The following is a 12,680-nucleotide window of genomic DNA, read 5'->3' as shown; positions in this document are numbered from 1 at the left end:
GGCAGCAAAAGGTCAGGTCGGGTCACTGTTTAACAACATGATTGGGGGGGCCTATGTCTTCATGCCTTGCACACCCCAGATTCCCAGGGCTTCATGAGAGCAATGGGTGTGTAAGGAATGCAGGATCAGCCCCTTTGTTTAGTTAGATGTCTACAACATAACTATTCCCCAAGCCCACAGTATATATATTAATAACAGCACTTTGACTTGCACCTGGAAGTGAATGGGAAACCAGTTCTCTGGATCGCAGATGTGAGCAGTGCCACAGAGTAAAGGCAGAATTGCTTTCTGCACCAGCTTAAATTCAAGTGGCCACCTCGGCATAGCCCTAACGGGAATTAGAGCAGTCTGCAAATTGGAGGGGACAAAAGCATGGGGAACTGAAGTGAGGTACAAGCTTTTGCCCAGTGCGAATGGAAGAAAGCATTTGGCACGTAATGCTAAAATCTGATCATCCAACAAGTTTCTACCCATCATACTAGTGTCTCCTCTCTCTCAGTTAGCCAGCTAGCTTTCAGACAAGAATCTCTCTTGGACAGATGTTGGGAAATCCATTCATTTGCACCATCTGAGTCCAACAAAATACAGATGGGAAGCTATGGATGGCACTGCAACCCAAGTACTCTCAATGTACCACCTAACAGCCTGGCACACTGTCATGTTTCTGCAAGGCAATCCAGACCAGTAATCGGGCATGTCACCACTTGCCCTATGATGCTGGGTACCTTACAATGCTTTGCAGCTATCGGTCCCAGGCAGGGATGCTCACAGCCAGCCTACAAAGAAGCAGGTCACACCTTGAGCGTCTGTGTGCTACGCAGCCAGCCTTGGTTCAACAACTCTGACCCCGACAGCCTGTCCAGAGCCCCACAGCCGCAGGCTGGCTTCCACCAGCCTGGGTTACAACCACCAAGGTGACCCCAACACACTCCCAGACTCAGGTTTCCCAAAACCATGTGGTCTTCAATGCCCAGCCCTCTCCTGGACAGTTCAGAGAAAAATATGGTTTCTTTGTTCCTTTAAAGGGACAAAAAGCACATCATGGCTTATTAACTTAACTGGGGTAAATACACTCTTCCCCTTAAACACAGCACGGAGTTGCTTTATAGTAAAAAATAAAACAAATATATTAAGAAAATATACATAGGAGTGAGTGAGTTCAAACATAAGGAATGAAGATAGAAAGAGTTACAACTAAAAGAAAACATGATACGTTTCTAGTGGCTAAAGCTTAATTTAACAAGCCGCCATCTTTGTTCAAGGTAAATTTCCTGCCAATCTTTCTTCTTTCCAGCCATGGCTGCCTCTCTCTCAGTCAGGACCTCCCACAGAAACACAACAGGCTGGTTTCTCGTGTCTTCCTACAGGGAAGATCTTTGGCTAAGCATGTTTCTCAACTATATGCAGTTTCCAGAGACTTCAACTCCCCCCATTCCTGGTCCCCCCATTGGCTGAATGAGCCATCTTTCTCAGCCTGCGAGAGCTGTCGTCCCTTGTGTCTGTCTAGTGAGAGATGCCAAAGATGGCTTCTGTCTTTTTTATCTGCCAAAGTTCAATTACCTTGTTTCAAGAGGCCCTTCCTCTTCCTTTGGGCTTCCCATCCCCAGTGGGTTTCCATTGTTTTGAGTCACACCTTGTTTCATTTCTTTGGAGACTGGCAGATAGCTGTGATGTCTCTTTGTTTGGAAACAGATTGTAAAGCCTAAAATCAACAAGTGCCCATCATTCCTTACGTACTGCTAATACATACATTTTACAATGGTACTGTGGAAGTAGGGAAAGAATTAACAAGGATTTGAGGGGGATTTTAATGCATGCCAGTCAGTTAGCAAGAGTCAAACTAATAGTTAGCAAGAGTTAGGCCAGCTGTAACCCTAATGACATGAGACTTGTAGAAGTGAGGATGGTGTGAGGCGAGAGGGAAAGAACTGTGTAAAAAGTTATTATGACCTTGCAACTGATAACCAAATATGCAGACTGGTGTCTTCTAGGAGTGAGAAAAATAAGATAGCAGGATGGCTTATGTATAAACAAAATGCAGTTGTTGCTCATTATTGTCTGTATTATTGCTAGTTATTGTCTGTAACAAAGGTATAAATGCTTGCTGTAATTGTTTACTAGTAGAGAGACCTGTCCGGGACTGGGGCGACACTGTGTCCTAGGGCACTCCCTCCCTCTATTGTAATTACTAGAGAAAGAATAAAGTATTTGATTTTGCTGCACCCAAACGAAAAAGCGAGAACTGAGTTTTTCTCCGACAGTACTGATCACCAAAGTGTCATAGGCTTTCATAAAAGATCTCACTCTATGGTCTTTTATAATACAATAATATTGTACACAATCAGTTGATTCAATTACTTATCACTTGAGGATCATCCCCCTCCCACCCCCGCAAATCTTTACAGTTCAGGAAACCTTTGCAATGTATCCTTTGAAAAGTAAAACCCAGACCAAGCTTCTCTCTCTTGCTGGGGCATAGACCCCATGCTGTCTCCTCCTCCACATTAGCTTGATAGCTTTGTTTACCTGATATGTAAATGTATCTTCATTGTCTCTGCCTGAAGACCCAGCTGGTCAGAGAAGCAAACACGTTCCTTTGTTTAGGGCAGAGCTGTTTACCAATGACCCCTGACATGCTTGATTTAGAAACACTTTAGTCAATCCTCGCATATATCCAGAACTCTTAATATACACTGTGTACATATATCACACAAGAATACTAATGATCAGTGAGTTGTTGTTAGTTTTCCAGTGACATATTACTTGACATATTTTAGATGTAGATCATAACCAGAGTGAGTTGGGATACCCTGAATTGCTCAGGCCACCTGAAACTCAGATTAGTGATCTCCTTGCCCTCTGCCACTGGGATGCTCTCAGGGTCACAATAGAATCCTGCTGAACTCTGCAGGAAAATGCATTCAGAGCAGATGAGCAATCACCCAAAACTACCCACTGGGATTCCTCAGAACCACTCCCGTACAACTGCCAGAATGCACAGGTATGTCAACAAACCCATGCAGATAATAGCACCAGGTAAATGGCAGGGTGAAGAGAATCATCATGGATAACTGATCTTTGCCCATGGCCTTGTCCCCCGCATCTGCGTCTCTCATCTTATACTTCGACTGTCAGCTCCCTGAGGCTGGGCCTGTCTCTTTGCTATGTGCATGTACCACACTTAGCACAAAGGGACCCTGATCAGGGCCTGTGATAGGGTGTGCAAGGCATTCTCAGCCCCCTGCTGGAGGTGTCACCACCCTGGCACACCTGCCAAAGGAAAAGTGTCACCTGGGAGAGAAAGGCAGGAAGTTTAGACCACTGAGCACTGCTTAGAACAGCCATTAAACTAGGAGATGGGAGAAAGCCGACTGCTGCAGAGGAGCATGTGGATCGGACACAGACTTCTCAGGGGAGAGTCTAATGATAGAGAATCTCCAGGTTATAGTCAGGAGCAGAGGACGGAAGAGGATAATGTAAGGGCCGGATCAGATGATAAACAGTCACATAAAAAAGAATCTGACACATCAGAAAAGGGCAGACAAATAAACAGGGACAAGTTTTTAAAGTGCTTGTACACAAATGCCAGAAGTCTAAATAAGATGGGTGAACTAGAGTGCCTTGTGATAAAGGAGGATATTGATATAATAGGCATCACAGAAACCTGGTGGACTGAGAGCAATCAGTGGGACACAATCATTCCGGAGTACAAAATATATTGGAAGGACAGAACAGGTCGTGCGGGGGGGAGGGGAGTGGCACTATATGTGAAAGAAAATGTAGATTCAAATGAAGTAAAAATCTTAAGCGAATCCACATGTTCCATAGAGTCTCTATGGATAGAAATTTCATGCTCTAATAAAAATATAACATTAGGGATCTATTATCAACCACCTGACCATGACAGTAATAGTGATGATGAAATGCTAAGAGAAATTAGAGAGGCTATCAAAATTAAGAACCCAATAATAGTGGGGGATTTCAATTATCCCCATATTGACTGGGAACATTTCACTTCAGGACGAAATGCAGAGATAAAATTTCTCGATACTTTAAATGACTGCTTCATGGAGCAGCTGGTACGGGAACCCACAAGGGGAGAGGCAACTCAAGATTTAATCCTGAGTGGAGCGCAGGAGCTGGTCCAAGAGGTAACTATAGCAGGACCGCTTGGAAATAGTGACCATAATACAATAGCATTCAACATCCCTGTGGTGGGAAGAACATCTCAACAGCCCAACACTGTGGCATTTAATTTCAAAAGGGGGAACTATGCAAAAATGAGGAGGTTAGTTAAACAGAAGTTAAAAGGTACAGTGACTAAAGTGAAATCCCTGCAAGCCGCATGGGCACTTTTTAAAGACACCATAATAGAGGCCCAACTTCCATGTATACCCCAAATTAAGAAACACAGTCAAAGAACAAAAAAAGAGCCACCGTGGCTTAACTACCATGTAAAAGAAGCAGTGAGAGATAAAAAGACTTCCTTTAAAAAGTGGAAGTCAAATCCTAGTGAGGCAAATAGAAAGGAGCATAAACACTGCCAAATTAAATGCAAGAGTATAATAAGAAAAGCCAAAGAGGAGTTTGAAGAAAGGTTAGCCAAAAACTCCAAAGGTAATAACTAAATGTTTTTTAGTACATCAGAAGCAGGAAGCCCGCTAATCAACCAGTGGGGCCCCTTGACGATCGAAATACAAAAGGAGCGCTTAAAGATGATAAAGTCATTGCAGAGAAACTAAATGGATTCTTTGCTTCAGTCTTCACGGCTGAGGATGTTAGGGAGATTCCCAAACCTGAGCCAGTTTTTGTAGGTGACAAAACTGAGGAACTGTCACAGATTGAGGTGTCACTAGAGGTGGTTTTGGAATTAATTGAAAAACTCAACATTAACAAGTCACCGGGACCAGATGGCATTCACCCAAGAGTTCTGAAAGAACTCAAATGTGAAGTTGCGGAACTATTAACTAAGGTTTGTAACCTGTCTTTTAAATCGGCTTCGGTACCCAATGACTGGAAGTTAGCTAATGTAACACCAATATTTAAAAAGGGCTCTAGAGGTGATCCTGGCAATTACAGACCGGTAAGTCTAACGTCAGTACTGGGCAAATTAGTTGAAACAATAGTTAAGAATAAAATTGTCAGACACATAGAAAAACATAAACTCTTGAGCAATAGTCAACATGGTTTCTGTAAAGGGAAATCGTGTCTTACTAATCTATTAGAGTTCTTTGAAGGGGTCAACAAACATGTGGACAAGGGGGATCCGGTGGACATAGTGTACTTAGTTTTCAAGAAAGCTTTTGACAAGGTCCCTCACCAAAGGCTGTTACATAAATTAAGCTGTCATGGGATAAAAGGGAAGGTCCTTTCATGGATTGAGAACTGGTTAAAAGACAGGGAACAAAGGGTAGGAATTAATAGTAAATTCTCAGAATGGAGAGGGGTAACTAGTGGTGTTCCCCAAGGGTCAGTCCTAGGACCAATCGTATTCAATTTATTCATAAATGATCTGGAGAAAGGGGTAAACAGTGAGGTGGCAAAGTTTGCAGATGATACTAAACTGCTCAAGATAGTTAAGACCAAAGCAGACTGTGAAGTACTTCAAAAAGATCTCACAAAACTAAGTGACTGGGCAACAAAATGGCAAATGAAATTTAATGTGGATAAATGTAAAGTAATGCACATTGGAAAAAATAACCCCAACTATACATACAATATGATGGGGGCTAATTTAGCTACAACGAGTCAGGAAAAAGATCTTGGAGTCATCGTGGACAGTTCTCTGAAGATGTCCACGCAGTGTGCAGAGGCGGTCAAAAAAGCAAACAGGATGTTAGGAATCATTAAAAAGGGGATAGAGAATAAGATTGAGAATATATTATTGTCCTTATATAAATCCATGGTACGTCCATATCTTGAATACTGTGTACAGATGTGGTCTCCTCACCTCAAAAAAGATATACTGGCACTAGAAAAGGTTCAGAAAAGGGCAACTAAAATGATTAGGGGTTTGGAGAGGATCCCATATGAGGAAAGATTAAAGAGGCTAGGACTCTACAGCTTGGAAAGGAGGAGACTAAGGGGGGATATGATAGAGGTATATAAAATCATGAGTGATGTTGAGAAAGTGGATAAGGAAAAGTTATTTACTTATTCCCATAATACAAGAACTAGGGGTCACCAAATGAAATTAATAGGCAGCAGGTTTAAAACAAATAAAAGGAAGTTCTTCTTCACGCAGCGCACAGTCAACTTGTGGAACTCCTTACCTGAGGAGGTTATGAAGGCTAAGACTATAACAGCGTTTAAAAGAGAACTGGATCAATTCATGGTGATTAAATCCATAAATGGCTATTAGCCAGGATGGGTAAGAATGGTGTCCCTAGCCTCTGTTTGTCAGAGGATGGAGATGGATGGCAGGAGAGAGATCACTTGATCATTGCCTGTTAGGTTCACTCCCTCTGGGGCACCTGGCATTGGCCACTGTCGGTAGACAGATACTGGGCTAGATGGACCTTTGGTCTGACCCAGTACGGCCGTTCTTATGATCATTCAGGCACTGGTACCATCAGAACCAACAAGACTTGGTCCTCCAGAAGCTAGAAGGGCCAAAAGGAGGCAGTGGCCAATCAGGCCCCACCAGGCGAGATAAGAAGGCTTGCCTATTTCTTCTGTGGGGAAGTGCTGGGTGGAACTGAGACAGGAGATCAACTCCCCTGCTCCTAACCCAGAACCCCAGGCCTGGATCAGGTTCTACCCATCTGACTGCACCTTCAGTTGAATGAGGTGCAACAAACTGGTTATTCTGCTCTACAGTCTTAAGGCCCAGGTGACCAATTTTTGAGCTGGACTTTAACTGTTAAAGTACTATCAAAGAGCTCACTGCATAAGATAGCTTGCTCTGGGCAAGCTGCGACAGGACCCCTAGGCACTACTACCGTAAAGAATTGAACACCCATTGATTTCAGTGGGCAGAACCAGACCACAGTATCTACAAAGCCAGCAAAAGTTGAGGCGCAGATGGAAAGTCCTATTTATCCTGTTATCTTCATGATGACTTTCAATGGATGTTACTTTGACTGGCTTTTCAATGTCCATTCTAGCTGGTTACCATTTCCAGCAGTCACCCAGCCCTCCCCAGCACAGCGGCTTATTCAAGAGGTTTCTTAACACTGCTGTGCAATTAGTAAAAAATAATTTTAGCACACAGTGTATTCTCTCCCCTGGAGGGATAACTGAGCTTTAATAATCCAGAGTTTTACTGGGTTATGCATCTAAATGTACAGTTCTGAAATTATTCATGAGGGATCCAACCTATAGATTAACTAATCAGGGCCATTATTGGGAATTAAATCCAACAATATTGGTGGGGTTCTGTCACACAGTAAAACATTTTGAAGAAAGAAAGAACTGATGATTCAGAAACATGGCTTTCTAGCTCACATCAAAAGGGCCTTTGAAATGCCGTTAGAATGAAAAACGGTTAGTACCATCATGGAGAATGTAGGAGACACCAGTTGAATGTGTATGAATATGATGCATACCTCTGTCTCTTTGATTATGATCATGTTGTCTGCTACCTGGGGGCAAAGAGTTCCCTCAGCCTTGGGTGGTTCTACACATCTGCAGGAAGGCAGATAACAGCTGTAGACAGCCCAATCACCGACACTTACACAATACAGGTGTCCATTCCTTTGAAGGTATCCTCTCACCAACTTCTGATCAACAGCTGGATAACCCTGGAGTGGGGAGAAGAATCCAAGCAGAGAAATCCTGAACAAAACACTCGGAATCTATTAAAAGCTTCAGCCCTGAAACTGAGGAGGGTAGGTTGGGCTGCAGGGAAACAGACTGAAACCCAGCCCTCAGAAGAACATGGGTACGAGGGCTAAGCTGGTCCTACTGAAGTCTTGAGGGAAATGTTCATCTTAGGTAAGACAATATGTATATTGACCCTTTCCCCCACTGATTGCCATATCCCTATGGATTAATAAATAATACTTTGTTTGGACAACGCTGTTCAGTGCCACTGCACTTAGCTCCTGTTCACAGGTCCCAAAGGGAAGCCTATTGAAGGGGCCAAACTCATTTGGCCTTGCTGAGGAGACACGGCTGGTAAACACGGATGCTGTGATCTGGGGACCCAGTCTAGAAGCAGGCAGAAATCGCAGGATTCCACTCAGAGAATGGAAGCTGCAAGGCCTGTCACTTGATGCCCATAGAGAAAATGAGAGAAATGAAAGCTACAGCTCACCCTGAACCATGGCAACCACATAGCTTCATTTATTTCATCTTCCGGACATGAAAATCTGCAGATATTGCACACTAGAATAGCAAAAAAACTTGTAATAGCATGTTTTTTGCCAGCACACACATGAATCCTCTCACTATTTTAGCCATAAACATTATTCAAGTTTCAGAAATAATCTTTATCTTTCCTTCTTAGTAATGACCTAAATGTTAATAGCAGACCAAGAGCCTGACCCGAGTGACAATGGAAAAGGATTGCACGAGGAGAGCTTTCTTCTAACACTGAACAAGAACCTTCCTTAAGTCAAGGGAAAACAAGGCCTAACACGGTTATTTTCATTGGTACTATGCTAGTATCTAGATTCTTCCCAATGTGCCTGGCAGGGCCGCCCAGAGGATTCAGGCAGCCTGGGGTCTTCGGCGGCGTGGGGCCCCTGCTTTGGCGGCAGTTCAGCGGCAGGGGGTCCTTCCGCTCCGGGACCTGCTGCCGAAGTGCCCCGAAGACCCGCGGCAGGGGCTCCTGCTGCCAAATTGCCACCCAAGACGAGAGAGGAAGAAGCTCCGGGGGCCCAGGCCCCGCGAGAGTTTTCCAGGGCCCCCAGAGCGAGTGAAGGACCCCGCTCCAGGGTCCCCAAAAAACTGTCATGGGGGCCCCTGTGGGGCCCGAGGCCTGGGACAAATTGCCCCCCCCCTCTGGTGCCTGGTGCTGTACAAACACACTGAGAGACCATCCCTGCCCTCAAGAGCTTAGAGTCTGAATAGACCACAGAGACAGAGCGTGGGAGAAAGAAAGGATAAAATTACTCTGTCTACGCCACATTAGTGCTCCTCCACAGGAGCTGGAGCAAGAACCAAAGAGGTTTAAGACACCCTTTGGTGCACTATGAGCACAGAATTAGGGTCCCAGCCCGGCATTCCATTTCTCACATGAGTTGCCTGCACTGGCAGTACAGGAACCTTTCTTTTATTTCCCTGTAATGGAGACTTTTTTTCAAGGAACTTCTGCTTCTAAGTCAGAAAACTCCTCATTTGCTCCAGTGCAAGTTGTGAGGCATTTCAATCAAAGCATGTGAAGGTTGAATCAAGCATTCCATAGTGACCCTCCTTCGCATTTAGGTTCTGACACTGTGACACTTCATGCCAGTCTTGTTCCACTGTCTTTTTATTTTCCGGTTTTTAACTTTCCCCTCTTTGACTCAACCACTTGAGGAATAAAACTCCAATTTCCCACTGCTGTGTCAAATCACCAAACACAACGGTTCCTGACCCTAACACAGTGCAGTCCAAGGAGCCCAAGGTTAGTTCACCTGGGAAAATGGGTTTCTCTTTCATATCCACTCCAATTTTCCACTACATCACTTCTGCCAAGACACCTTACTGGACAGTCTTGACCTTTTTGTCCAGTTGTCAAAAAATCAAAAATCAAAACCTATTTGTTCTGCACTGATCTTGGGCTGAGTTTTTCCTGTTAAAGTGCAGCCTTTTTTTCAAGGCTCTATCACCAGGTCATTGACACTGGCCCAGTGCTATGGTACGTCCTTCCAATATATGCTGCAGGGGAGTTGTTTCTTAGCACACATCTGCATCTCAACCCCCCACTGTTATAAATCAGCTGTTAAATACAAGCTATTTCCTTTTATAGCACCATTCTTCTCTGTATCTTTACTTTTCTCCTCTGGCTGGAGAAGGCCCCAATCTAATGACCTTCAGAGCAAAGTATCATAGGAATGTAGGCACCTCACAAGGTTATTTAGTCCATCTCTTGTGCTACGGCAAGACCAAGTAAACGTAGACCATCCCTGACAGGTGTTTGTCCTCCTGCTCTTAAAAACCTCCAGTGATGGGGATTCCACTGTCAGGAATGCAGGTCTGCAGCTACATTTGGGATTAGCTAACTAACTGCAGCTGAAACCTCTAATTGGCTAAATTGCCTGATTGGCTGAGCAGCACCGACCAGCGGCTGCTCAATATTTAGACCTGCAACCATGCTTGTCCCCACCTTGTTCCAGTCATGTTCCTGCCCTGCTTGGTTCCTGACTGGCTGTCCTGGAGTTTGACTTCAGCTCCGATCACTAGGCATGACTGCCCATGCCCCAGTCCATGACATCCACAGCCTCCCTGGGTAGCCTATTCCACTACTTAACTAAGCTTATATTTAGAAAGTCTTTCCTCATATCTAACCTGTATGTAGCAAAGCACATCCTTTGCCCCAGAAATATGAAAATAAGGGGAGATTATAAAGGGAGGGGAAGGGCGAGTTGAGTTTTTAAGTTGCCTGGCTCACTGATGGTGGGTTTTATTCAATTGCACTGCAGCCTGTTGGGTATTATTTCATGTATTCAGTATAATTGTCTTACAGCACTTCCTAGAGACCCCAACCAAGATCAGGGCCCTATGGTGCTAGGTGCTGTACAAACACATAGGAAGAGAGTATTACAGTCTAACTAGACAAAACAGATGAAGGGTGAACAGAAGCTCAGAGAGAGGAAGAGACTTGGCCAAGATCACATAGGAGCTCAGTAGCAGAGCTGGGTAATAGATCCCAGGATTCTTACCCCCCGGTCATGTATGTAGCCTTGTCCACAGAACTACTACATGTGACATATCCTTAAATTACGTCCACGGCCCCTGCAACGTATAAAGAGGTGCTCTTCCTTTAGCATTTGCATATATCTAAAGGAATATAGTTTCCTGTCAAGTTTTTTACTGCGCAGAATCACTCTTGGGCTTTTTCCCCACGTTGGAACCCTTCCTGAACTGTAACTCGCTCTGATTCGTTAAGCACTTCCTTCCGGCGTTAACGGCTGCTCTAATCTCAGCTATCTGCCATTCAATAAGGGATGGTGGGGAAAGGTGTAATTAGCAGAGTTCTTTGTAGAAAGCTTTGTCAAATTACTCTAGATGTAACAAGACAAATAAGAAACGTGATTTACTCAAGGAAGATTTCCCCTAGGAAGCGTTAATGTATGAAACTGTTGGCTGCTGATATAACAGTATAGGTAGTAATATACCATATGTGTGATCTCAGACTATTAACTTGATTGGGTAAACGGCACAAGGAAGCTGTGTTTGCTTCTCAATAGAGTTTTAGAAGAGGTGTGTTCTTTATTATCATGTATTTGTATTACCTTAGCGCCTAGTCATGGCCCAGATGTGCATTGTGCTAGGTGCTGTACAAAGACAAATAGATGGTCCTTGCCCCAAAGAGCTTACAATCTAAGGGCCTATCTACACCTGAAACATTACTGCAGCTGCGCCACTGTACCACTTCAGTGTATGCATTCTCTACAGCAAGGGGAGGGATTTGCCCAACACTGGCGTTAATCCACCTCTCCAAGAAGTATAGCCAGATAGACAGAAGAATTCTTCCATTGATCTAGTGCCATCTACACCGGGGGTTAGACTGGATTTTTCACACCCCTGAGGGATTTAGCTGGGTTGACCTAACTTTTTAGTGTTGACCTGGACTACCTACAAGACAAGAGACAATGGGTGGATACGGACAGAGACAGGGAATACAAGGAAAGAACTTTGGTCCGTATAAGATTAGACAATGGAGCACTTCCCCCTTCCTATCGATACCACCACAGTCTCACCTGGATGCAGTGTTAATGATGTGTTGCCTATCCAGGGATGGATTTCAGCTAGCTATAGCCCCATACAGTCAATTTACGGTGGCCGGGCAGTGCCCAGTGCAGCATGGGAGAGAGGATGCAAAGGAGTCCAATGCACCTCCAAGTGCCAGGGCTGGCCCTTGACATAGATTATAAAAGGATGACGAGCAAGTACCTGAAGGACAGCTGTGTGGCTGTCCATGGTTCAGCCAAGAACTGGCCACTAAAGTGGAATGGGGACCCATTTTCCTTACCTTGTTTTAGGTGTCTGTGATGTCATCTCAACTCTTGCAGGAGACGTCCAAGTTCCACAAATCGTGTCCTAGCAGGATAGTAAAAACAGACCAGATTTTCCTCTATGTTATCATTTTAAATTCCATTGTTTGGCAGATCTCTCTAGGAACATGGGGCAGTGACCTGTTGAGGATACTACCAGAGCCAAAAGAAAAGGTGTCACATCCAAACTGGCTGCAGAAAGCAATTCCCAGCTAGCATGAATGGGTTAGCAAGATGGAGGAGCAAGGGGAGAAGGAAAGAATGTCAGCTGTCTTGAACCTTCCACTGAACCCAGGTCAGAAAGGTCTCCATGGAACATTGTCTCACTTTACCTAAGGGCAGTAATTACTGCCCCGCATTGACTCTGGTTATGAGTCACCCAGTGTGCCCTTGTTGCCAAGAAGACTAACGACATTTGGAGCTGTATAAGTAGGGGCATTGCCAGCAGATCGAGGGATGTGATCATTCCCCTCTATTCGGCATTGGTGAGGCCTCATCTGAAGTACTATGTCCAGTTTTGGGCCCCACAATACAAGA

The 12,680-nt window shown here is 44.4% G+C and overlaps 1 long non-coding RNA gene across 1 annotated transcript; it reads right to left on the bottom strand.

Annotated features, from left to right (window-relative positions):
• Positions 1-1,560: 1,560 nt before the first annotated feature.
• LOC120407477 lies at positions 1,561-12,361 on the bottom strand. Its single transcript, XR_005600015.1, has 3 exons — positions 12,122-12,361; positions 7,677-7,742; positions 1,561-1,676 (listed from the first exon to the last, which is right to left on the bottom strand). It is a non-coding gene; the product is annotated as an uncharacterized LOC120407477 (long non-coding RNA).
• Between the last annotated feature and the right edge of the window lie 319 nt (positions 12,362-12,680).

This window comes from Mauremys reevesii, linkage group 6 (genome assembly GCF_016161935.1).
Source record: "Mauremys reevesii isolate NIE-2019 linkage group 6, ASM1616193v1, whole genome shotgun sequence".
Taxonomy (NCBI): domain Eukaryota; kingdom Metazoa; phylum Chordata; order Testudines; family Geoemydidae; genus Mauremys; species Mauremys reevesii.
Note: the sequence above shows the minus strand (reverse complement) of the source record. Positions and strands in the feature narration are given on the sequence as shown.